Consider the following 1759-nt stretch of genomic DNA (forward strand, 5'->3'; position numbering starts at 1 on the left):
GTGACCAAGGACTGATGGCAATGAAGGAAGACACCCAAGCTGCATTGAAGACATTGGGCAAAAAACAAGACTTTGGTAACTGAAAGAACACTAATTGAGATGCTTCAACATATGGATGCAACACTGGCAGTGTTCGCTCATCTATGGCAAGATATTTCGAAGACAGTTACCTGGCCAATCAACTGGAAGAGATCAGTATTTGTGTCCATCCCAAAGGAAGATGATGCAACAGAATGCAAAATTTATCTAATTATACTATTAATATCACATATAAGGAAAATGTGCTGAAAATAATTTAAAAAAACTGAAGCAGTACATAGACAGTGAACTGCCTGAAATTCAAGCCAGGTTGAGAAGAGAACATGGAATAATAAATATCATTGCTGGTGTCATATGGATGCTGAATGAAAGCAGAGAACACTGAAAGATGTTTAGCTGTGTTTTATTGACTATGCAGAAGTATTTGTGTGGATCATAATAAGTTATGGATAACATTTTTTTTTTTTTTCTACTCTAACTGACAGAATCACCAGGTATTGAAAATAACAGGATGGTATTTTTGTTGTTAGGTGCCTTTGAGTAGGTTTCCACTCATGTTGTTGTTGTTGTTGTTTGCCGTCGAGTCAGCCCCGACTCATAGCGACCCCTCCTTGGGTTTCCGAGGCAGTATCACTACGGAAGTAGGACCACCAGCCGTCTGGTTAGCAGGCAAGTGTCTTAGCCACTATGCTACCAGAGCTCCCAGGTTTCAACTCATAGTGACCTTCTATACAAACACTGCCTGGTCCTGCACCTTCCTCACCATTTTTGCTAGTTTGAACCAATTGTTGTACCCATTGTGTCACTCTGTCTTGCTCAGAGTCATCTTTTACAGAGAGCCACTACTTTACCACACATAAGGTCTTTCTCCAGGGACAAGTCTCCCCGATAATATGACCCAAGTACAAGTGACACAGTCTCACCATTCCTGTTCTAAGGAGCATTCTGGCTGCTGTTTGACTACTAATCAGAAGGCTAGCAGTTCAAACCTACCAAGCCACTCCTCAGAAGGAAGATTGGGCAATCTACTTTTGTTCTGATACTGCCATGGAAACCCAAGGAGGGTTTGCTATGAGTTGGACCCGACTCGATGGCAGTGAGTTTGGATTTTTTTTTTGGTTGGACAGAAGAATTATGCAGCCAGGTTGAGCATTAAAAGGTTGGCTGTTCAAATCCACTAGCCACTGTGCAGGAGAAAGTTGTGGCAGTCAGTAGCCTCTGTAAAGATTTGCTGTCTTAAAAACTCTATGGACCACTTGTGTTCTATTCTATAAGATCACTATGAGTTGAAATGGAGTTGGTGGCAATTTTTTTTTTGGGGGGGAGTTTGGGGGTTACAACAGAATTGTTATAATTACTGATTATGCTGATCCAGTTTACATTTTTGTCATCTTATACTAGTATTATGAAAGGAATGGACTAGTACAGCTCAGACAATGATAGCATCTGTGAAGTACTGTTTGTTACATTACATTCTGAATCAGCTGAGCCTTAATTTCTCCAGGGCAGTTGTAGATGATCCTTCCTTATGCCACACTCAAATTGAGGAACTATAAAAACAAGCACCTTTCTCCTCACCTGCAAACATGTTGGCATTTTAGTATTGATGCATATATTCCATCAAGGACTAAGCAAAGCTTATTGTTGTTGTTGTTGTTAAGTGCCGTCGAGTCATTTCCGACTCATAGTGACCCCATGCACAGCAGAATGAAACACTGCC

The sequence above is a fragment of the Orycteropus afer genome, unplaced genomic scaffold (genome assembly GCF_000298275.1).
Source record: "Orycteropus afer afer isolate SDZICR_OR568_19922 unplaced genomic scaffold, OryAfe1.0 scaffold00736, whole genome shotgun sequence".
Taxonomy (NCBI): Eukaryota; Metazoa; Chordata; class Mammalia; order Tubulidentata; family Orycteropodidae; genus Orycteropus; species Orycteropus afer.